Source organism: Rhinolophus hipposideros (assembly GCF_964194185.1).
Source record: "Rhinolophus hipposideros genome assembly, chromosome: 11".
Lineage (NCBI taxonomy): Eukaryota > Metazoa > Chordata > Mammalia > Chiroptera > Rhinolophidae > Rhinolophus > Rhinolophus hipposideros.
This window is the reverse complement of record NC_138057.1, coordinates 9,431,025-9,456,677: the sequence shown is the minus strand read 5'-3', so window position 1 is coordinate 9,456,677 and position 25,653 is coordinate 9,431,025. Positions and strand designations below refer to the sequence as shown.

Sequence of the window (25,653 nt, the reverse complement as noted above, 5' to 3'; positions counted from 1 at the left end):
CTTGGGGGACAAAATCGCCTCTAGTTGAGAACCACTGGGTAGACAGACACCTAAATAAATACCTATAGTGAAATGAGAAGGTGGTAGAAGGCAAAAGTATATCGAGTGCTACAGAAAGAAAAATTCACTCCACCAGGGAAAATGAGGAAAACAGAAGAGAGGACAAGTGAGTTAGAGTTAGAGCTTCTATTGTCAGAAGTAACTCCGTATTTTGCACTCAACTTAGCCTTCTTACACAACTACTATCTGTTGGTCTAGCCTCTCTCATTTGATCCTTTGAAGTTAATAAATTCAAAAACTAGTCATCTGTATAAGTATTTCCCAGGTCACAATGACACTGTCTGAATTCACTACTCTGGACTCTGGTCTTGAAAGAGAAGATGGCGACAACATCACTGCTGGAGCCTCAGCCAAGGTCAGTGAAGAGGAGGGCAGAGAAGAGAGCAGGTCCTGGGAGAAAACTTGAGAAAGCATCAGTGGATCTTCCATCGCTAAGCATAAGCCTCCAAATTCACATTAAAAACAGAACAAGTAATTCATAGATGATGTGTTATAGAGACGTACACTTGAAGCCTGTATAATTTTGTTAACCATTGTCACTCCAATAAATTTAACTGAAAAAAAATTTAACTGAAAAAAAAGTCTGGATAAGAAAGAACTTTAACAGTCTGATGTATTTTTCTACTGTGAAATCAAACGAAAGTGGTCTGTAGCTATGGAATGTTTTTGAATGTCGTAAGTTGGAGCCACTGCATTCACCGCTTACCCAGAAACTCTACGCCTGCGACCAATGTTGTCAGCTAGTGGTATTCCCTTTGCTCTCCTTCCAGGTTTTAACTGTTGGCTCCTCTCCAGATTAAGAAAAGATCCCACTGAAACGGCAGGTGCTCAGACACTCATTGCTGCAGGCCACGCAGGCCAGGCAGCCACACAGTGTCACTGTCCCATGTATGCACAGGTGTATACACACTTACTAGCATTAGTTTAATGCTAATAAGTAAACAAAATATAAATGAAGGAACTGGAGTGAAGGCCTTGGAGAATGGTGGAGTGAAAACCTCCAAAAATCCATTCCTCCATAAAAGCAATGAGAATATTGGCAAAAAACACATGTCCAGGGCCAGCCCGGTGGCTCAGGCGGTTGGAGCTCCGTGCTCCTAACGCCGAAGGCTGCCGGTTCGATTCCCACATGGGCCAGTGGGCTCTCAACCACAAGGTTGCCGGTTCGATTCCTCGACTCCTGCAAAGGATGGTGGGCTCCATTCCCTGCAACTAAGATTGAACATGGCACCTTGAGCTGAGCTGACGCTGAACTTCCGGATGGCTCAGTTGGTTGGAGCGCGTCCTCTCAACCACAAGGTTGCCGTTTCAATTTCTCAACTCCCGCAAGGGATGGTGGATTGTGCCCCCCACAACTAACAACGTCAACTGGACCTGGAACTGAGCTGCACCCTCCACAACTAAGATTGAAAGGACAACAACTTGACTTGGAAAAAGTCCTGAAAGTACACACAGTTCCCCAATAAAGTCCTGTTCCCCTTCCCCAATAAAATCTTTAAAAAAAAAAAAAGTAACTTTGTCAATAAGTCAACAAACAGCAAGTGTGGCAAGGATGTGGAGAAAAGAGAACCCTTGTGCACCATTGGTGGGAATGAAAAGCAGTCAACCACTATGAAAAACAGAAGGTTCCTAAACAAAACAAAACAAAACAAAAAAAACACACATGTCCAAATAAAATTTTTCAGAGCTCTATAAATTAACTAAAGGCTTATAATGATCCAAGAATTATTTATTCAAGAAAAGTGGCTGGATCTTGGTAAAAAGGGCACACTCTGTGTGTGGTGTTCAAACTTGTTCTATTACCATCCTGTTTCAAATCAGCAAGTTTGCACCATTATTTGTTGAACAAATGGATGCAGTTTGCTCTGATGAATTAAGCATGAACTGGTTTGTGTGGTGCGGTCAGCTTATAAGCACATGGGAATATTTTTCATGTAATTATTCCTTTCCTTTTACTCATAAAAACCCCTTGCTTTCATCCTGTAATCGGGACATTATTTGGGTTTCTGCCAGAATCTACGTTCCCCTAATTGCAATTCTTTGATCCCAAATAAGTGCTTGTTGCTGTTGCTACTCATTTTGACTTTTTAACTTTAGGTTAATATACCAAAAGATGCTCTTATCGTTTTTCCTCCCTGGCTGCTTGAAGGTCCGCCGCCATCATGAATGCCATAGTAAATATTCGGACCAAGAAGTTCATGACCAATAGACTATTTCAATGGAAACATGGTCATCAATGTCCTTCACCCTGAGAAGGCAACAGTACCTAAGAGAGAAATTCGGGAAAAACTAGCCAAAATGTATAAGACCACACCAGATGTCATCTTTGTATTTGGATTCAGAACCCATTTCGGTGGTGGCAAGACAACTGGCTTTGGCATGATTTATGATTCCTTGGATTACTCAAAGAAAAATGAACCCAATGTATGAGAAGGCCATGTTCCTTCTCATACATGGCCTGTATGTGAAGGAAAAGACCTCAAGAAAACAGCGAAAGGAACGCAAGAACAGAATGAAGAAAGTCAGGGGGACTGCAAAGGTTAATGTTGGTGCTGGCAAAAAGTGATATGGAGATTAGATGACAGAAGGAGTAAAAGATTCATCAGTGACTTTGTGGTGATTGACCAGATTTTTCATGAGAGGACTAATAAACTAAGAACTTTAAAAAAAAAAAAAAAAAGATGCTCTTATCATCCCCCTCACTCAGAAAATTGCAAGTTTTAGAAGCTCTGTGCCAGGATCTTGGGACAAAGACAAAATATGTATTTCTTATTGTATCACAGTATCACAGAGGCACATTGATTCCTTCACTAAAGAGAGAACCAGTCTACCAAATGGATGTGAGTCTCGCAAATGACCTCAGCCACACCCAGTCCAGAACCCAAAAAGAATTCAGTGTGAAAGACTATAAAGAGCTTCATCCCAACTAACAAGAGAGGAAGTTGGGGGAAAGTTTATAATCTCCCATGGAGCCAGGTCCTATTTCCTGTTGAAATTATTTTAGAAGTTCCTGAATAAAGTCCATGTTCCCTTTCTGTGTTGTGAAGAACTGCTGCCCCAAATGACAGGCTGGCATTTCCCATCCACTCCATCCCACCCCACCCCCACCATCTCTAGCTCAGTTGGACCCTTGACATGTAATACTTGCTAGTAATTTTAGGGCATAGGTCCTGTCTTATTCATCCTTATATTGGAAGCACCTACCGCAGAGCCTTAGCATAGAAAACTCTCAATTGTGTTGGAATGAACGGTACTAAAATACTTGTTGAATGAGCTATGTGTATGGGCCCACAATCATAACAACTTGAAAGTAGCTACAGTGAGATATTTGAAGGAATAGGTCCACGTGCCCATCCCAGGCTGAGCCTGCTCAGTCTGATGGAAAGAAGGATAGCAGATCTGAGTAGAGTGGCCAAGAACCAGAACCTTCAGAGAAGTCAGAAGGCCACTGGCCAATCCACATAGTACCAAAGAGTTGAGATCACACACGAACTGCCTTTGCTACTGGTTTCAGGATGTAGACTTGATTCCAATGTGCCCTGAATCCGTGTATTCTTTGATTCAACGTGCAACAAACCCAGGTGCAAAACCCCCGTTTGAAAGACACCACGAGAATTAGAGCCGTCCGGAGCCAGCAGAGATCCTTTGGAGATGCACTGAGATTGCCATAACACAGTCAAGTGGGCACGTGCCATAAGAGGGAGATAAATGAAATTCTACCTGACAAGAGGTCTGTTAACAATCATCTTCCAAGACGATTTTTATAAGAGAAGTTCTTTCTCACTTGTGACTTGTAAATATATATGCACAGTAGAAAGGAATTATGAAGTGTTGGTCAGGCTGGTCCCTCTGCTTAGAACACTGGCCTCTCCCCACTCCTTTTCTCGGTTAACTCCATTCATCTTTAGGTCTCAACTCAGAAGTCAGTTCCTCCATAATATCTCCTTTCATCCCCCCAAGGTCTGTCCTACATGGTCTGGGGCACGTAGCATTTCCCTTATTAGACTATTTACTACACTGTATCCTAATTATTTGGTAATTTTCTGTCCTCCTGATTAAAGTCTGTGAAGGCAGAACTGCACTTGGCTGGGTCACCCTGTATCTCTGCTCAGGGATTGCTGCATAGTAGGCACACAGTGAATGTTTGACACGATTTATCTATCAGTCAATGCAGAGCACATTTAAAGAGCCTCAGCAAAAATCAAAGTGGAATAACACTGAGTGGCCCATCTCATCAATTTAACTGGAAATGAAAATGAATTAATGCAAATTTTCCACACTAAATATATAATTCAAGGCTCTAAGCCCTAACCTTCACGTATGGAAAGGTGTTCATTGGTACTAGCAGTAAATCATAGAGGCAATGAAGGTAGAGAGATAATTGGAACCCAAAATTATCCAACATCCGTCTATTCCTACCACTAGTCTCCCACCACAATACTTTTTAATACAACCACTAATAAAGAAGGAGGGAAACAATACTGGGAGTTTCCTCTCTTCCCTCTTCTCCCTTCCGGGAGCCTTGAGAACGAGCTAGCAATAAGCATAAGAAGAATAAGAAATAAAGCGAGTGAATAATCCCTGCATCTCAGCTTCCAGTTGTCATGCACTGTCAGTTTCTGACAAAAGATCAGAGTCGTGTCCAGTATTCAGGATTCTGTGTCTCCTGTCCTGGACCCTCCGCTCAAGAAGCTGCCCCAGACACGCTGCCTGTGCACTAAGAACCAGGATACCCTGGGAAGTGGGTCCAACTCCCATCAGCATCACTGTCACACATTCCTGGACAGCCACTGAATGTGACCCTGAGCACTAGGATGCAAAAAACAACCCATGTCACACTTTTCAATGAAAATGCTCCAGTTTGATCTGTATCCGTGCAGACTGCTTTTTCTACAAGCCTGTCGCTGCATGTGATGCCTCTATTACATACACAGCCTCTGGCACCACCGACAAGGCTGAATTGCTGCCCAAAATCAGAACGTGCTCAAGCAGATCAAAATATGAAACAGTGCTTAAGCTGAGGTGGAGAGCAATTCAGAGGCACAGACATCTAACTCTTAACTCTTTCTTTGCTTCTGTCATTAATTTCCAACTGGACTGTGGCCGCCTAACTGCATGCAACATCACCACCCTCCTCCCTGCTCCTCAAAACCATTATCACCACCAAAAATCACCCAGATTCCACTACGTCATACAATGTGATTCACTGGATTCTAGCAGAGAGGCAATGGAAACCAACATGACATCTTCCATTTCCAAACAGAGTCCGGGAAAGCATCCCTCCTCTAACAAATGCTTGTTTTCAGGCACTCCCAGTCATTCCCAGAGGGTTCCCAAGCACATCCAGATGGAGAGTGGCACTTTCCAGTCTGAAGCAGCTGCTCCATGGGTCACACCCAGAAGGTTACCTCAGCTAAGCACCAATTGTTATAGCAATGCCCACAGATTAATAAGCATGTACAAAGGGACAGCCCTCTAAATAATTAGACTTCCTATTGCAGATCTTGGGAAGTCATGCCTGATCCAAGACTGCCTGCAATTCTGGCTCCTTTAACCAGCACAGCTGGGAGCAAATAATGTCTTTTGTTATGAATTTCAGGTGACTTTCTTAAAGCACAGGTGAGAAGCACAGGACAGAGTAACTTCCAATTCTCACCCGAATGCAAATGTGTTTCTCGGTCTGAGCTAGAAGGCACCAGTTTGGTGGCCATCAAAGCTCCCAGCTAGAATGAATCCACATTTGGGGAGGGTGAGAACAAGGACTAATGTTAGACTTTCTTGAATCCATATTTGGGGTGACATGAGAAAAAGAACTGATAATGGACCTTGTAGGCATTGATTCTTGCAGCAGTTTTTAAAAAATGTTGCTTATTACTAAAGTTATTAATGTTCACTGTAGAAATATAGACAAGCATAGGAAAAATGAATAAATTAACAAAAATCCACTTCCCAAAAGTAAATCACTTTTAAGATTTCAGTACAATTCGTCCTTTCCGTTTATGTGTGTGTGTGTGTGTGTGTGTGTGTGTGTGTTGTTGTGAGTACTATTTTGCAATTCATGTTTTCACTCTATAAAACTGCTACATTAACAATATTTTTGTGCAGTTTTAGAGACCATACATATGGGTAATAAAAAAAGCTAACATTTATTGAGCTAGGACCTTGTTGTATTATCTCTCAGTAAAAGATGAACTGAGACATTTTTAAATGTTTAAGACTTTATTTGAACAAAAATCAATTCAAATCAGGCCATGCCAAACTGGAAAATTAGGAGCACTCCACCAATAGAAAGTAGGAGAGACTTTTATAGAGAAAAGGTGGAAGCAAAATAAGGCAATTACTGATTGGCTCTAGCTTAAAGTCTAGTTGGCTGTGGTTGGTTGGTTGTCCCTAGGTTTCCATTTAACTTTAGGCATTTACAGGCTTAGATTTTGTTTGGTTACCTACAGGACGAGAGTCACATCAGTCTAATCGCCTCTTTGTTAAATTACCTTAGCACTCTTTCAATCTTCACAAGGACTCCAAGTTAGACACCATTACATTTTACCATTTTTGAAATGAGGAAGCAGGGTTGTAGAGATAAGCTTTGTGACGTCTATCTTCTGCTCCTCCTTTGCTTCTCCTCTTTCCCCTACACGATCCTCACACAAAGCAGACAGAAGACAGTTTCAGTCCCCTTCTCAGACCTCTCCAAACCAGCTACTCTTCGCCCTGTCACCAGGCAGCTCTTCTAGGACCATCTCTGCTGGGGTAGAGCATACACGCAAGCAACACAGACCCCAGGCTCTCAGCCACTGCCTCCTGACACTTTTTTGCCTGTTTCCACCCAGTGTCAGACTTGGACTCAGTTTTATTACTAATGTGGGGACACATAGCACCATTTTCTGTGAAGTGTTCCCTGTGTATCATTTGTAAGTCATACTTCATGGCCTCTACTTCTGTCTGGCTACACTAGAAATTTTGTTTCTATCACCTATTATTAAAGAAGGTGTTGAATTTTGGTCCTCCTCCTTTTCATCTCGTTTTGAATTCCTTTTCTTCCATTTCTTTTCTCTTTCACTCTATGTTCATTACTATTTAAGTCTTTGTAAGACACTATTTGTTCTCCCTTCTCCTTTTGTTTTGTATGTTCAGTGCATCTCACCCTGATCCAGTCCCTTCCACCAACTAATGATTTCTCAACTTCATTTTCTGTAGATATCACCTTGATATAGAAGGTCCCCTTCCTTTTTCTGTTGCTGGTTTGCTCATTCAAGGCTGCTCTTGCCATATGGAGGAGCCAATGAGACCAAAATTGACAAATCCCGGCTGCATAAAATAAAAGGTGGTGGAAAATGATCCCATCCGGAAAAACCTGCTAGCTGTTGCCTAACACAAACACTCATTCCCTGATCAAGTGAAAACTGTTTCCCTGCCTATCAGTTTGTCTGCATTCCAGTTACCATTTGTTCCTAGTACAACTAAAACAAACGTGATGTTGTTATGCTGAAGGGTCTTTCCTAGAGGCGCTCCTCTCGGTCAGCATTCTGCATCACCACAGGTTACACCGCATTAATACAAATAGAGTAAATAGTTACAATAGCAGAAAGGTTACATGTACCCACCATGCCATGGAGTCAGCTCTGCTCAGCCTTGTAAGAAGGCCGAGTACTCCTGAGACAGTTCACTGCAGTCCAACCTGCTACCTAGAAACTGGGCTGCTTAATTTCACTTGTCACCGATAACTCAGCTTTAGGGGTCAGTACAGTGCAGTTTAGAGTGAGATGGGGGCAGCCTGAAACGCCATTCATTCTGCTTTGTGGGCTGACTCTCCAGCAGAGCATTAGGGAGCACCTTTTCAGTCAGTTATATTCCTTTCCTACTCCGCGGTCTCCAGTTCCTACTGTCTCCTCTCTGTGGCCCTGCCTGGCCCTCAATTTTCACATGCACGTGCACACACACAAAAATATACACCCAAGAGCCTGACTTTCAAATTGTACTCACTGACAGGAAACAAGAAAGTGCTGTTTATAACAGATCTTTTGTTGTTGTTGTTTTTCATTTGTACCACAATAGAGAATAAAGAAGTAAAGACAAATAGAGCTTATAAGGAGGACAACTCCCTACATATCTGCTAGACCTGACCATTGAAAATCTCAGACAACTGGACAGCCCCCATGGGACTGGTCTCCACAGGCCTGCTGCTTTAGGGTCCCAAGTGGCTGGCAACCTCACCTGAAAATAATGAACAATCCAAGACTGCACATTGTGGCCTGCTTTCTAGAAGTATATCCAATCCTGACCTGTCCTCTAATAGTGACACTGGAGAGCCATTCCGTAGACATTAGTGTTGCAGTGACCAATAAGAAGGCTCCCATTTGAGTAATATTACTTAAGATCAAAATCGTGTTGCTGCTTTATTTCAACATACAGTCTCTAACGCGAAGCTAAGTGGTAGTGGTACGACTCCACTTTTCACTGAGCTAGGAAAGAACTGGCATGATTTTCTCAAGGATGACAGAAACATGCAAAATATGTCAGGATACAAATATCTCACTTAAGACCAAGTGCACAGAATCAAGACAAAGTCTATGGAGAAATAAGAAGAATCATTGCTTTGGGAAGGTCTCAAGCAGGTAGGAGTGAGAGGCAAGATTTTAAATAGGTACTGCCAGCTGTAAAAATAAGTGAACTGTAAATTCTTCTGACCGTGGGTTTCCTAAAACCACAGAGACAGAAGTATTCCTAAGATCCTAATACAGGGAAAGTTACTCAAATAAATACTTCTTAAGGGAATCGATGCATTAAGAGGAAGCATTTGCAGACTAAAAGCCACATAATACACAGAGGTTGCATTCTGACAGGATACTTGTTAAAAGAATCCATTTGCGGCTCCAATATTCAGGGTCAGTAATTTCTCAGAAAAAGGTTAATGGAAACAAAACAGAATTCAGGGCACATTCTCCCAACAAGTGTGCAGAAACAAGCGAAAATACATCCTCGGGTATAGAATGCAAAATTATTGCAACATTCTACTGAGTACAATTTGTGATCAGTGCAGTGGACAATCTTGGGAGGCTGGCTGCACGGAGGTGTGTGTGTGTGTGACTGGGCAGGTGGACTAAGTGACCTCTGGTCGCTTCTGGCCAGAGGTGGAAATGATCCCATGTCTGAAGGCAGAGAGTATGGACGTGAATAAACCAAGCAGTGACCGGATAGAGCTGGAGAATCTTTCTCAAATCAGCCTCCAGCCCAGATGCTGCTCTGAAAATGTTATGAATGTGTCACAGATTCACAGAAACTAGGGAGAATTGATTGAGAATGAAGCCATAAATCTGAATGGCTGTGGTCTAATCTTTCTGTCTGGAAAGAGAGGAAACCTGATCTGGGCATCAGTATTCTAGAAAGGTCGGGACAGTGCGAGTCTGGTTTGGGTTGTAGAGTCTAGAGCAGCAGTGTTCTCTGGAACATCAAAACCAGTGAAGATCCCAACAGACCAAGAGAAGGATCAGCAAGAGAAGATGTTGAGAGGGAGTCTAGAAACACCAGCAGGACACAGGAGCCTTGGGCACAGAGGTTTGGAACAGGAGGAAGAAGTGACGATGAGGCTGGAGGGAATCCTTCCGGAAGGCAAAGTCAAGGCTATCTCGGTTCAATGACTTTTGAAAAATACACCATGGCATTTAACAGGCCACACAGGTATCCACACACGTCAGCCACAGCGGGTATTTGCATCCTTTGGCTGAGAGTGGTGCATGGTCAGGCCTCCATGGATGGCTTTTAGTGAGGCCTCACTACCTTCCAGGTGTAGAGCTAAGTGTTCTGCATGCAACATATTAGTGCGTCTTCACAGCAACCCTCCATCCTTACCAAACACCTCAGAGAAGTAATATTTATCAAGGAATGATGGATTCTAAATTGCAATCTTCAAGAAATGAAAAAATCAGAAAGCTAAACTACAGGAATGTTTTGGGCACATGGTACTTACCCTACCCCTAACCTCATAATCCTTTAACTGAATAACACTTCGGCATTACGGCTGATATTGTAAGAAGCAGTCGTGGGAAAGGAATTATTGTGCTTCATGTAAGGGTATCATCTATAGCAAATGCTCTTGATAAGTCCCCATGGGACATAACTTCTTAGAATTAGGAGGACTAACTCTTAGAAGGATTTTTATAGCTCTCTTAGCACCTGGCTTGTTTTTATATATATAGACCCCGGATCATGCAATCAATCCTGTTTCCCTACTTGCTTTGGCTGCCAGGAAGCTCCAGGCCAGATCTGTGGCCCAAATCAAAGTACACAAATACCCTAACTGCATTCCATCTTTCTTGCTCCACGTTTTCAATTTACTTATGTTTTATTTTTTTATTCTATAAAATTTTGTACATTGTTTAAAACACTTTTGTACAAAATCAGATATAAATACATACATACATACGTACATACATAAGCACAGATCTAAAGGTGCTATGGACAAATTGCAAATACAGTGCAGGTAATAATGGTTTCATGTATGTACCATTGAAGTTAGTGGAATTCCTGTCCCCTGTGAAAACTATTTGTTAATATTTATAAGTAACCCAGCTTTCCTATTTCACATTTTTATTCCATTTTCAACTTGCCAGAAACCTGAATTTCTTAATTCTTCATAGAGGAGCCAAGCCCTCTAATTTATATGGAACAACTTCTCCACCTATTGGTACAATTTAATATTGCAAATAATATCTTGAAACCAAATGTTCCCACATTACTCTGAAAAGACTTTACCCCCATTAAGCCTCTCAAAAAGTTCACATTATCAAATATTAAATACATCTCCTCTGCATTAAGCTTTTTGCCTTCAGGGGTCAATAAACTTATAGAAATTAAATTCATGGCACGACAACTGGGCTGTGAGGTTTCCTGGATCCCAATCTCTACCTCCTAAAGGAAGTCAAACCAAATTTTCCTAAATAAGAGATAAAGGAATGAAGAGGTAATAAGCACAGATAATCTACATCATGTTAAGATGTGATAATCACTTTTAAATCATGTTTAAAGGCTGAGTGAAACACTGGAAGTGCCTACATTTCAATCCTCATTGGGAATAGTTTATAAGTGACAAAATATATGAGCATGCAAAAGGGTCAATCACTTTTATAAGTATTTTTCATAGCCCAATAATGAATATGAGATGGAATCAGTCTCACCACTCCTCACCTACCAACAAATCTCTACTTTTGAGTGAAGCATTCCCTTTATCTGACCAGGCAATCCCACTTTTCTTGTAAACAAAATACATCACTCTTGACATTTTTTTAAAAGCATAAAATGTTCTCAAAATCCCCATAACGTTGCAATCTCTATATGACTTTGAACATCTGCAATGAATTTATTTAGTGTGCATCTCTTTTGTTATTAACCAACAGATCCGAGCTTAAAACCCACCTCTTCCATTTATACAAAGTGTGCAGCCTTGAGCAAGCTACTTTTACCTCTACAACCTTCTTTTCTCACATGTACATGAAAATCATACTGATTAACTTATAGGACTGTTGCAAGGACTAAATAGTACTTTTTAAAATGTCTAGCACTTAGTAGACACTCAATAAATGGTAAGTTTTAGTAGTTGTTATAGTTGTCATTGTAGAAAGAAGAGAAGGCTTTATCATGTTTTTCCTATAAATACCGTGCATGACCTCTCAATCCTTCTCATATTGAATCTCTGGACTGAATAAACAACTTAAAGGATCTGAAAGTAGGGAGGTTCACAAACAATAAAAAACAAAGGCCTTGATGAAAACTATGACGTTTCAGACAAGAAGATGCAAATGAGAGAAGAAAGAATAAGAAGAATTAGAGCAAAAACCAATGCTATTGAAAATAGGAAATCAACAGAAAAAAAATTAATAAAACCCAAGGTTAGCTCTTTGAAAAAAATCAGCGAAAACAGTAAGCCTCCAGCCAGGCTACGCAAAAAAGAGAGGACACAAGTTACTAACATCAGAAATGAAAGAGGTGATTATCACTATAGCTCTCATGGATATTAAAAAGATAATAAAGAAATACTACGAAGAACTCTATGACCACAAATTTGATAACCTATATGAAACTGACCAATTCTTTGAATGACACACTCTACCAAATCTCACACAGAAAGAAATAGATTATGTAGATAAGTCTATAGCTAGACAGGTTCACAGGTGAATTCTACTACACATTTAAGAAATAAATACCACCAATTTGTCTACAACATTTTTCAGGAAATGGGAGCAAAGGAAATACTTCCTAACTTATTACATGAGGCCAGCGTGATCCCAAAACCCAAACCAGACAAAGACATTACAAGAAAATTACAGACCAATATCTCTCATGAACACCGATGCAAAAATTCTCAACAAAATATTAGCAAATCAAATTCAACAACATATAAAAAGAATTATACACCACAATAAAGTGGGATTTATCCAAGTAGTCAAGGCTGGTTCAATTATCAAAATCAATTAATGTAATCCATCACATCAACAGGCTAAAGAAAAAAACATACATGATTATACCAATAGATGCAGACAAAGATTAGACAAAATCCAACACTCACTTATGATTAAAACTCTCAGCAAATTAGGAATAGAGGGGAACTTAATAAAGAACATCTATATAGGAGATTTTCTGGTCAAGATGGCAGTGTAGGTAAATGCTGTGCTTGCCTTCATTTCATGACCACATCAATTATAAATAAACTACAGTATAACCATCATCAAGAATCACCTGAAGTCTAGCTAAACAGAAGTCCTACAACTAAGGACATATGGAAGAAGACACCTCGAGACTGGTAGTAGGGGCAGAAACACAGAACAGGCTGATTCCACACCCACATACGATAGTTAAAAACTGCCCCCCCCCCGAGGAGTGAGGGGTCCCAGCCCAACATCAGGCTCCCCAGCCGAGGGAACCAGTGCAAGGAAGAGAAGTCCCCACAATTTCTGGCTGTGAAACCCAGCATAGATTGTGGCTGAGACGGAGAGCTGCTGGAGTCCTCTTAAAGGGCCCACACATGGACTTACTCACTGATGGGCTCACTCACTCTGACCTCCAGCACTGGGGCAGCAGCTCAAAAGGCACAGGCATAGATATACAGGGAGTAATTGAATTACTGGCTTCAAGGCGAGAGCTGGAGGGGCAACTTTCTCTCAAACAGAAGTGCTGGCAGAATCCATTATTTCTTTGTTGAGCCGTCCCCCAACCCAGAGTACAGATGCAGGCACCACCATGTCTGAATCTCCATCAACCATCTCATCTAACACTGTCCAGCCTGCCCTGATGATTCCCTGAGACCCCACCCAACTGAACCTGTTTCCAGTGGCTTTTCCATACAAACAGCCTGTCTTGGCTCATGCTGCAGACTTTCCTAAAACCTCTCTTTGGCAAGTCCCGTACCCTTGGCTGCGCAGCTTTAAGCCCAGCACTAACAACAGCCAGCTTCAGTTTGTGGGTTGGCCTCTTGAAACATATCTAAGCACAGCACAGGCAGTGGCCATCTGCTTTGTGGCTCATGCCAGGTGGCCCTGAACAGGGCACAGGAGGCGCTGAACTAGGCCTGCAGCGAGTCCCCACCCAGGAGGCCCTGGGGCAGGCATGCCCCATGGCCTGTTTGAACCCAGCCTGAGTACCACCCAGCTGCCTCCATGGGCAACACACCCAAAGGGCAAACTGGGCAGGCACCAGAGTCCTGATAAATTGAATCCGGCTCTGTAGAGTTAGTCCCCGAACAACAGTTACCCCACGGTAGTCCCAGCCAGTCCTCACAACCAACCCGCCTGAGGATCAATCCCTCCCACTGATGTGTAAACAGCAACTGAGGTTCAACTACAACAGGAGGGCACACAAAACCCACACAAGGGACACACATGGAGCACCCAGTGCAGGTGACCAGGGAGATTGCACCACTAAGCCCCACAGGACACATACTACATAAGGCTACTCTACTAAGACCAGAAAACATAGCAGCCCTACCTAATACATAAAAAAACAAACACAGGGAGGTGATCAAAATGGGGAGACAAAGAAACATGTCCCAAATGAAAGAACAGGAAAAAGCTCTAGGAAGAGATCTAAACAAAATGGAGACAAGCAATCTACAAGATGAAGAGTTCAAAACACTGGTTATAAGGATGCTCAATGATCAGAGGGAGTACTTCAATAAAGACACAGGAAACATTAAAATGGAGATAAAAAACATAAAAAATAACTAGTGAGAAACAAAGAATAAAATAACTGAAATGAAGAATACATTACAGAGGATCAACAGTAGATTAGATGAAGCAGAGGATCAAATCAGTGATTTAGAAGATAAGGTAGCAGAAAACATCCAAACAGAACAGCAAAAAGAAAAAAGAATGCCAAAAATGAGGAGAGTTTAAGGGGCCTCTGGGACAACATCAAACATGCCAATATTTGCATTATAGGGGTACCAAAAGGAGAAGGGAGAAAGAGAAAGAAATTGAAAACATATTTGAAGTGATAATGATGGAAACTTCCCTAATCTGGTGAGGGAAATAGACATACAAACCAAGAAGTGCAGCAAGTCCCAAATAAGATGAACCCAAAGAGGCCAACACCAAGACACATCATAATTAAAATGCCAAATGTTAAAGACAAAGAAAGAATCTTAAAAGCAGCAAGAGATAAGCAGTTAGTTACCTACAAGGGAGATTCCATAAGACTGTCAGCTGATTTCTCAAGAGAACCTTTGCAGGCCAGAAGGGATTGGCATGAAATATGCAAAGTGATGAAAAACGAGGACCTACAACCAAGACTACTCTATCCAGCAAAACTATCATTTACAATCAAAAGAGCATCCCAAACAAGAAAAAGCTAAAGAAGTTCATATGCTGCCTACAAGAGACTCACTTCAGATTGAAAGACACACACAGACTAAAAAGGATAGAAAGAGATATTTTATGAAAATGGAAACAAAAACCAAAAAAAAGATGGGCTAGCAATACTTATATCATACAAAAATAGATTTTAAAATGAAGGCTACAAGAAACAAAGTAGGACCTAGCAATTCTACTTCTGAGTATTTATCTGAGTTTTAGAAACCCAAAACAGTACTGCAAAGATAAATTTGCATCCATATGTTCATTGCACCATTATTTACAATGGCCAAGATATGTAGGCAAACTGGGTGTCCATCAATGGATGAATGAATAAAGAAGCACAATGAAATATTACTCAGCCATAAAAAGAATGAGATCTTTCCATCTGCAACAACATGGATGGACCTAGTGGATATTTTGCTGATTGGAGTAAGTCAGACAGAGAAAGACAAATGCCATGATTTCACTATATGTGGAATCTAAAGATCAAAATAAACAAATAAACAAAATAGACTCATAGATACAGAGTACATTTTGAGGGTTGCCAGCTGGGAGGGGAGTTAGGGAGTGGGTTATTATATAGTCAATAATATTTTAATAACTATAATATGTATGGGGTCAAGTGGGTTTTAGATTTATCAAGGTGACCACTTCGTAAGTTATATAAATGTCTAATCACTATGCAGTACATCTAAAATTAATATAATATTGTATGTCAGCTGTAATAGAAAAATAAAACAATTACTTTTTTAAAAAAAGAAAAGAAGCAATGAACATTGAGGGCGGGAAAAGAACATCTACCTAAAAACCTATAGCTAATTTCATAATGAAAAACTCAAAGCTTTCCCCACTAAGATTAGGAACAAGGCAAGGATGTCCCTTCTCACCACTGTTTTTCACATCTTATTGGAAATTCTAACTAATTCAATAAGAAAAGGAAATAGAAGGTATACAGACTGGGAAGGAAGAAATAAAACTGTCTTTGTTTTCAGACAACATGATTATCTATGCAAAAAATCCAAAGAAGCAAAAAATACCTCCTGGATCTAGTAAATTATTATAGCAAGGTTGCAGGATACAAAGTTAATACATGGAAGCCAATCACTTTCCTATATACCAGCAATGAACAAGTACAATTTGAAATTAAAAACACATTACTATTTATTACATTAGCACTCAAAAAAATGAAGTGCCTAGGTATAAAACTAACAATGTATGTGCAATGTCTATATGGGGAAAACTACAAAACTCAGATAAAAGAAACTGAAGTAAATAAATGGAGACATATTCCACATTCATGGATAGTAAGACTCAATATTGTCAAGGAGTCACTTCTTCCCAACTTGATCTTTAGATTCAACACAATCCAAATCAAAATCCCAGCAAGTTATTTTGTGGATATCAACAAGCTGATTGTAAAGCTTACATGGATAAGCAAAAGAGTCAGAATAACCAATTCAATGTTGAAGGAGAAGAACAATGTCAGAGAGGACTGACTACCCAACTTCAAGACTTACTATGAAGCAACAGTAATCTAGACAGTGTGGTATGAATGAAAGAACAAATAGATCAATGGAACAGAATAAAGAGCCCAGAAGCAGGCCCACGTATTGGCAACTGATCTTTGACAAAGAAGCAAAAGTAATACAATGGAGCAAAAATAGTCTTCTCATGACAATCTCAAGAGATAAGTCAGACAAAAAAAGCCAAGAACCATATGATTTCATTAATATGTGGGATATAAAACTGAAAGCAACAAACAAACAAGACAAACAAACAAACAAAAAGTCATAGACACAAACAACATTTTAATGGTTACCTGAGGGTAAGGGGGGAGGAGGGATGGTAGAAGAGGGTAAAGGGGGTTAAATATATGGTGATAAAAAAACTGATCCTGGGTGGTGAACACACAATGCAACATACATAGATGATGTATTATAGAATTGTACACTTGAAACCTATATAATTTTACTAACCAATGTCACCCCAATAAATTTAATAAAAAATTTAAATTGTCTTTTCAACAGATGGTGTGAAACAACTGAACATCCATATGCAAAAAAAAATGAATTGAGACACAGATCTTACACCTCTCACAAAAAAATTAACTCAAAATGAATCACAGACAAAACTGTAAAATAAAAACTATAAAACTCCTAGAAGAAACCTAGATAACTTTGGGTATGGCAATAACTTTTTAGCTACAACACCAGAGGCCTGATGCATGAAAGAAAGAAGTGATAAGCTGGACTTAATTAAAATTAAAAACTTCTGCTTTGTAAAGACAATGTGAAGAGAATGAGAAGATAAGCCACAAACTAGGAGAAAATATTTGCAAAAGATAACTCTGATAAAGGAGTGTCATCCCAAATATACAAAGAACACTTAAAACTCAACAATAAGAAAATGAACAATCCAATTAAAATTAGGCAAAGGACTTGAGGAGACATCTCACCAAAGATACACAAATGACAAGTAAGCACATGAAAAGATATTCAATACAAATGTCATTAGGGAACCACATTTCACACAGCAATGAGATACCACTGCATACCTATTAGAATGTCTAACATCCAAAACATTGACAACACCAAGTGCTGGTGAGGATATGGAGCAACAGGAATGCTCATTCATTGATGTTGATAATGCAAAATGCTACGGCCACTTTGAAAGACAATTGGCAATTTCTTACAATTCTAAACATATCTTATCACACTTTTTTTGTATTTACCCAAATGAATTGAAAACATGCCCACACAAAAACCTGCACAAGGATTTTTTTTTTTAATTTATTGGGGTTGCACAAGGATTTTTGAAGCAGCTTTATTCATCATTGACAAAACTTAGAAGCAACCAAGTTGTCCATCAATAGGTGAATGATTCAATAAACTGTGGTACATCCAGACAATAGAATATTACTCAGCACTAAAAACAAATGAACTATCAAGTGATGAAAAGACATGGAAGAACTCTAAATGCATATTTCTAAGTGAAAGAAGCCAATCTGAAAAAGCTGCATATAGTATGATTCCAGTTACATAAAATTACAGGAAACTCAACACTATAGAAACAGCAAATGGATCAGTGGTTGCCAGGGAAGAGAGAAGGATGAATTGGAAGAGCACAAAGGATTTTTAGGGCAGTTAAACTATTCTGTGTGATACTACAATGGTTAATAACACATATCCATATATATTTGCCAAAAGGAACAAATATACACCAAGAGTAACCCCTAATGAAAAGGATGGACTTGGGGTGATAATGATGTATCGATGTAGTTACTGTAACAAAAGCACCACTCTGATATGATGTCAGCAGTGGGGAGTTTGCGTGTGTGGAGGTGGGAAGGAGGGATACACATGGGAACTCTCTGTACTTTCCACTCAGTTTTGCTGTGAACCTAAAATGGCTCTAAAAATATATATAGTGTATTAATTTTTTGAAGTTACTGTAAGTTTGCTGACAGGCAATAATCAATACAATACAAAAGATACTTTCATATGGTAAATATGTGCTCTAAGGAAATAACAAAGAGGTTATGTTACAGAACAAGACTGAGGGGAGGGTGTCTCAATATTTTTCTTTTATGATTTATGGTTTTAGTGTCATATCTAAAAAATCTATGTCTAAACGAACATAAATATTTTCTCCTGTTTTCCTCTAGAACATTTATAGTTTTAGATGTTAAATTTACGGATACAATCTGTTTTGAGTAATTTTTGACTATGACACAAGATATGGGTTGAAGCTGGTTTTCTTATATATGGATATCTAATTATTCCAACCTTTTTTCCATTGAATTGCCTTTGCACCTTTGTTGAAAATCATTTGTATTTGAAAAAAGACACACATACAAGTTTATATGCATGTTTATTTCCAGGCCCTCTACTCTCTTGTATTGATCAAGGTGTCTATTCTTTTGCCAATACTACACTATCTTAAATGATATAGTTTTACAGTAAGCCTTGAAATAAGGTAGAGTGAATGCTTCAGCTTAATTCTTTTTCAAAATTGTTATGGCCATTCCATTTCGTGTGCTTTTCCATGTAAAATTTAAAATAAGCTTATCAATTTTACCAAAAAAAAAATCCTGCTAGATTTGATTGGTATTGCATTGAATCTGCCGTTCAATTTGGAAAGAATTGTCATCTTAACAATACTGACACTTCAAATCCATGAACACTGTATAGCTCTCCATTTATTTAGCTTTTCTTTGATTTCATTCAACAGTGTTTTGTAGTTTTTGGCATATAGATCCCACACATATTTTTTGAGGTTTACAACTAAGTACTGTATAATTGTTGTGATATTATAAATACTATCGGTCTACAATTTCAATTTCCAATTGTTCGTTGCTAGTATATAAAAATAAAATTGAATTCTCTATATTTACCTTGTATCCTAAAATCCTGCCAAACTTATTTATGAGTTCTAGTAATCTTTTGTAAATTCTCTGGTATTTTCTACATCGTTGTTCATGTCATCTGCAAATAAAATAACAGTTTTATTCCTTTCTTTCTAGTTTGTATGCCTTTTATCCTTTTTCCTGGCTTATTTTACTGGCTTGGACCTAGAACAAAATTGAATAGGAGCAAGGACAATAGACATCCTTGCCTTGTTTCTGGTCTTACAGGGAAAGTATTCAGTCTTTCACCATTAAGAATGACATTAGCAGTAAATTTATTGTAGATGCTCTTTATCAGGTTGAGGAAGTTCCCTTCAGTTCGTAGTTTTCTAAAATTTTTATTATAAATGGAATGCTGATTTTATCAGATGCTTTTTCTTCATCTATTGAGGTGATTATAGTTTTTCTTAGTTGATGATATGGTGCATTACACTGGTTAATTTTCAAATGTTGAACCAGACTTGCTTTCCTGAGATAAACCTCTTTGTTCATAATACACTATCCTTTTGACATGTTGATAGATAATATTGGCTAATTTGAGGAAAATGTGCAGATAAATCTCTTTGTTCATGATATACTATCCTTTTTATATATTGATAGATTAGATAGGCTAATTTTTTGAGGATATGCCTGTTCTGGGCATTTCATATAAATAGAATCATACAACATGGTGTCTTTTGTGGCTGGCTTCTTCCATTTAGTATGATGTTTTCAAGCTTCATCCATGGTGTAGCATGTATCAGTACTTCATTCCTTTTAATTGCCAAATAATATTCCATTATCTGGATATACTACTTTTTGTTTATACATTTATCAGTTGATGGATATTTGGGTTGTTTCTACTTTGGCCATTATAAATAATACTTGTATGAGCATTCATGTACAAACTTTTATGTGGATATCTGTTTTCATTTGTCTTGAGTATATACCTAGAAGTGGAATAGCTGGTTCAAATGGTAACTATACGTCTACCATTTTGAAAAACTTCCAAACTGTTTTCAAAGTGGCTGCACAGTTTTTCATTCTCACCAGCAATGTACAAGGATTCCAATTTTTCCACATCCTCATCAATACTTGTTATGGTCTGTAATTTTTTTATCATGTTTGGTTTTTAAATGTTTCTGCTTTAAACACCATATATTTCTACTATATAGCCCAGATATTTCCAAGAGAATATTTATATAGTCCTGTTTAATTATAACAAAGTGAATAAAGCCATAATCAGTTAGTGAAAAATTATAAAATTCAAATATAATTTGTCTATTACCTACATTCAGTAAAATTTTCTGCTCCAAAGTTTTTAAAAATAGTCTCAAGGTTAAAGATCAGTATGTTACTAAAGAACACCTTGCTAATGAACTAGCCAGATCCAAATCCATGATGATAAAAAAAAAACAACTGTATATGAAAAATATGACTAGAACTTTATTCTCCAACCTAATATTTATACTCTTTTTTCCCAAAGGGCTAAACCATTTTTTCCAGATTTACTGAGGTATAATTAACAAATAAAAATTGTATATATTTAAGGTATACAATGTTATGACGTGATATATGTATATATTGAGAAATTATAACCACAATCAAGCTAATTAACATATCCATCACTTCAATAGCTACTCCTTTGTGTGTGTGTGTGTGTGTGTATGTGTGTGTGTATGTGGTGAGAGCATTTAACATCTACTCTCTAAGCAAATAAAACTATAAGACACTGATGAAAGAAAGTGAAGATACAAATAAATGGAAAGATACCCCGTGTTTATCGATTAGAAGAATCAATATTGTTATAATGTCCATACTACCAAAAGTGATCTACAGATTCAATGCAATCCCTACCAAAATTCCAATGGCATTTTTCACAGAAGCAGAACAAGCAACCTTAAAATTCATGTGGAACCACAAATGACTTCAAATAGCCAAAGCAATCTTGAGATAGAAAAACAAATCTGGAGGCACCATACTTCCTGACTTCAAATTATATTACAAAGCTATAGTAATCAAAACAGTATGGTAATGGGTAACATTTACACTTTAAAAAGTCAAGTTTTTAGCTTTTACCCTCATTTCTTTAGTAGCACATAATGACCACTTCAGTGCTTTATACTTTCAAATCATGCATGTCAATAATTATTTTTCTTCTCAAGATTCCTGCTACTGAAATGTGTGGCCTTTGGTTTCAACTATAATTTCAATCAAGGCTAAATCAAGAATACTTTGGTCTTATAATTTTATTTACAAATTAATGTTCAAAAAATTGGTTTTCGAATGTCTCCCTTGATGAACATTTCAGTTTACAAACGCTGTAAATTTTATGCATCTATGATATCATTAGAGAGTAAAACTCATGCTAAATTTCCAATTTTAGGGGTTGATTGTAAAGGTCTGGAACAGATTAATCCATTTTGCATTACTTTTTATGGGGAAACAGTGCCTCTGTTTTCGAACATTTCAGAATTCCAATGGTGTTACAGAACGGATTACTTTAGAAAACCGAGGTACCACTGTACAAGCTTTCTGGAGGACAACTTGGAAACATATTTTAAAAGTTTTAAAAATGTGCAAACCCTTTGCTATCAATCCTTCTAGGAATTTGAGCTAAGGAAGGAAATAATTAGAAATCTGGTCACAGTTTTATACATAAAAATGGAATAATAAGGAAATTTTCAAATAGCTTAAAAATGGGGGATAGTCAATAGTTAAACAAAATACAATCTATGTTGTGTGAAGCAATATTATGCAACAATACAAAAATCATGTTTTGCAATTACCTTTCAATGGCCTAAGAAAACTTTTTGATGTTTCGTTCTGGAAAAAATGCAACATATAAAACTACCTACTGTATTCTCCCCACTTATTGAGATAGGATAGATACTGATGGAACTAAATATATTAATGGAGTGTGTGAATGTGTGTGTGTGCATGCTTGTGCACAAATATGTGCAGATGCACATGGGTATATTTTCAAAGTTGTTTGCAGTTGTATGTGTTTTACTTTCGTAATAATAAAGTGGTGTACAGAAATGTTCTTAATTTCACCTTTGTTTAAAATCACTTTTTTATTTTACTGCACAATAAATGTCTCCTTTAAGAATAGCTCATTTTGCTCTCTCCAAAAGTTGCAAAAACAACTTAGATAATGAGCAGTTTATTTGAAGTAATAACATATTGGCTCTACTTAGGGAACTAGCTAACAGAACTTTTCCCTATGGCAAAACAAAAATGTCATACACAGAGGCATTACAGGGTTTATGCTAACTCTGACATTTTACATGCTTGAGCTCATTATTATTCTCATTAATTTTATGATTGTTAATAGCACTTCTATTTATATGATGACTTAACCTTTACAGATTTCAATCAAAGATTTCAAAACGCTGTGAAGAATGTGTCTAGAATATAAGAGGATATATCTCTGAGTGATTTCCCCAGCAGGGAGCATATTTTGATCCTCAGTATATTTAAATGACAGGGATACCTAGCTAGAGAAAAGTCAAGAAACAATTGTTTTATCAGTAAAGCTATAAAAATTGTAAATGACTAATTGGCTTTCATAAAAATATGTGTGAATGTCAAAAATACATATGAAATGAAAACTGTTAATAGGGGTATTTTGTAGATATTCCCTTTTACGTAGATAATTTTACACTACGCAAGGAATAAGAAATTTTTAACAAGGTGCCTTATTTTTATAGCAAAAGCTGTTCTAGAGTTAAATCTGAGTGGGATAAACCATAAAATTCAAATGGGTTAAAAGTATAGAAGATTCTCTGTTTTAATTGCTCGGAACACAGCAGTGTCCCCACTGTTCACTTTTGCCAACAGATGGCTTCAGCTGTCCTACACAGTCATTTTATCCTTGGTCACAGAGTTGTTCATTAGTCTGTGTCAGCCGTGTTTCCGTACAATTGTGAAATGTTTACAAGCATTTTTAAAGCCATTATATATGATAAGCATAACACCAGTAGGAACTGTTATATCATCTATCTTTTTCTATACTTTAGAGCAGTTTATAAAGCATAATTACCTGTTGTTTAAAAGAACCATCTGATAGCAAAAATCTAAAAGTCTGACAAAGTACTCTGTAGCTGAGGCTGTGGTGAAAGACACTTGAAGGAAATGCTAACAGCACTGCCACACCTATGGAGGCCGTAACACAGACATTATTAAATGGCTGCCTCTCAGCTCTAAATCTACCCTTTTATACTCCACTTCTGGATGCTGGGACCAGAACTTTCAAACCATCTTTCTGCTTTATCAAGTGGCTCTAGGTTAGGATGGGTCAACAGGGACACGAGAGGGTGTCTGAGAGACTAGAGAAGGAGGAAAGCACTTGCTCCTTCCTGTCTGTTTCCTGGGGGCTTCCTGTCTGCTTGCAGTTCCCATGAGTCGGCCCTGCAGTGCTCTTCACCCTGACAGCAGCAGTACGTTCCCACAGCAGTAGCCAAATACAGTTTTCCCATACTTGCAAACTCCTGTCCCCCACAAAGACATCAGAATCAGCTGGCCACCTCCTTCTTCAAGATCTGGATGCCAGGCGCACAGGGCTCCCCGTTTCAAACTCAGAATTACCAGCACAGGTCAGGAAGTACCATCTCCTCAGAGGTCTGAGTTGCAGTTCCACAGGATTCTTCCTCTAAGTTTCCTCTCCTGAGGGCTGAGAGCAGCTTCCTACACTTGCTGCCTTTTTGATACCTTAAAAGTTCTCTTTTTACCCTTTCAGTGATTAATAACACTATACCTAGTAGTGAACAATTCTTTATATTAAATTCTGTTGGTTCAAATAACTTGTGTGGTTTGTTTCCAAATGACAAATTACCATAGACTGGGTGGTTTAAAAAACAAACGTTTATTTCTCACAGTTCTAGAGGCTGGAAGACCAAGGTGAAGGTTCCAGCATAGTCCCTTTTCTAGGTTGCAGACTGCTGATATATTATATCCTCACATGACAGAAAGAGATCAGCTAGTTCTCAAGCCTCTTTAAAAGGCTGATCCCATTCATAAGGGCTCCACCCTCATGACCTAATTATTTCCCAAATGTCTACCTCACAGTGCTATCCCTTTGAGGAGGGGGGTGGTCAGGATTTAAACACATGAATTTAGGGGAGACACATTCAGTCCATTGCAGACCCTAACTGATATACAAAAGAATTTGGCAACATCTAGCAAAAATGACATGGATTTACCCTTTAACCCCTCAATAGTACTTCTAGTACTCTATGCAAAAAGATATATGGTCTAGGATTTTCTTTGATGTGCAACCTATGATAGCAAAGATTGAAAACAAAAATGTCTACCAATGATATATACACAAAATAGAGTATCATACAGTCATAAAAAGGAATGGGAAAAGGCTCTATATGCTATGGAGTGACCTCTATGATACATGATTAGGCAAAAAAAAAAAGGATGGGGAGGAGAAAATGTGTGTAGGGCCCTGCTATTTGTCTATAAAACAGAAGAATAAAAGCACATTTACATATTTGCTTTTGTTAAATTAAATTGAAGGATAAACAAAAAAAATAGGAAACCTATTGGAAGTAAGAAAGAATAGGTTGAGTAAGATCAGCATCATGGCAGAGTCAGAAGGCTCCACTATTTCTCCCCTTAAAGTTACAAGTCAGACAACTATAACTCAACAAAAAACTCTCTGATTAACACACAAGCACACCATATTACCTAACGCAATCTACAGATTTAATGCAATCCCTATCAAAATACCAATGGCATTTTTCACAGAAATAGAAAATTCCTCAAATTTATATGGAACCAAAGACCCCCCAAATAGCTGAAGCAATTCTCATAAAAAAAGAACAAAGCCAGAAGTATCACACTCCCTGACTTCAAACTATATTACAAGGCTACAATAATCAAAACAGTATGTTATTGGCATAAAAAGACACATGGCCCAACAGAACAGAACTGAGAGCCCAGAAAGAAACCCACACATATATGGGTAACTAATTTTTGACAAAGGAGCCAAAAATATACAATAGAGGAAAGAAAGTCTCTTCGGAGGATTTCTGGTCAAGTGCAGTAAGTAAACGCTGTGCTCACCTTCTCTCAGGACCACATTAATTACAACTAGGCCCCAGAATAACCATTACTGAGACTCGCCTGAAGTCTAGCTGAATCAAAGCCCTACAACTGTGGACATACAGAAGCCACCCCGAGACTGGTAGGAGGGGCACAGACACAAAATAGTCTGGTCACATACCCACATGTGATTATTAAAAACTGGGAGAGATATCTCAGCTGCAGAGATCCCCCTCAAGGAGCAAGGAATCCCAACCTCTCCCCAGCCCAGGGTTTCAGTGCCAAGGAGAGAAGCCCCCATAACTTTTGGCT

The 25,653-nt window shown here is 38.5% G+C and overlaps 1 protein-coding gene and 1 pseudogene across 2 annotated transcripts in view; one reads left to right on the top strand and one right to left on the bottom strand.

Annotated features, from left to right (window-relative positions):
• The window catches only part of LOC308504729 (uncharacterized protein), a gene marked incomplete at its 5' end in the record, with an annotated part of 64,957 nt that overhangs the window by 21,069 nt on the left and 18,235 nt on the right, over positions 1 to 25,653 (bottom strand). The gene's annotated exons all lie outside the window — the stretch shown is intronic.
• LOC308504924 (small ribosomal subunit protein eS24-like) lies at positions 2,223 to 2,626 on the top strand (annotated as a pseudogene). Its single transcript has one exon. The product of its transcript is annotated as a small ribosomal subunit protein eS24-like (transcript).